This window comes from Buceros rhinoceros, unplaced genomic scaffold, assembly GCF_000710305.1.
Source record: "Buceros rhinoceros silvestris isolate BGI_N320 unplaced genomic scaffold, ASM71030v1 scaffold27624, whole genome shotgun sequence".
Taxonomy (NCBI): Eukaryota; Metazoa; Chordata; class Aves; order Bucerotiformes; family Bucerotidae; genus Buceros; species Buceros rhinoceros.
This window is the reverse complement of record NW_010409248.1, coordinates 1-224: the sequence shown is the minus strand read 5'-3', so window position 1 is coordinate 224 and position 224 is coordinate 1.

The following is a 224-nucleotide window of genomic DNA, read 5'->3' as shown; positions in this document are numbered from 1 at the left end:
CCGTGGTAGCTGCACGGGAGTGGGGGGGCGGAGCGCCCCTGCCTGCGCAGACGATGGCACGTTGAGGGAGAGGCGGGGAGCTCTGAGCCACGCCGAGGCCTTTCACCCAGGGAACCTCCCGGCCGTGAGCCTTGCGGTCCCGCACCCCGACAGGACGCGGGACACCGGGCAGCGTCCCGGGGCCACGCAGACAGCACGGATCTGCCACCCACCCCCGCGCCCCC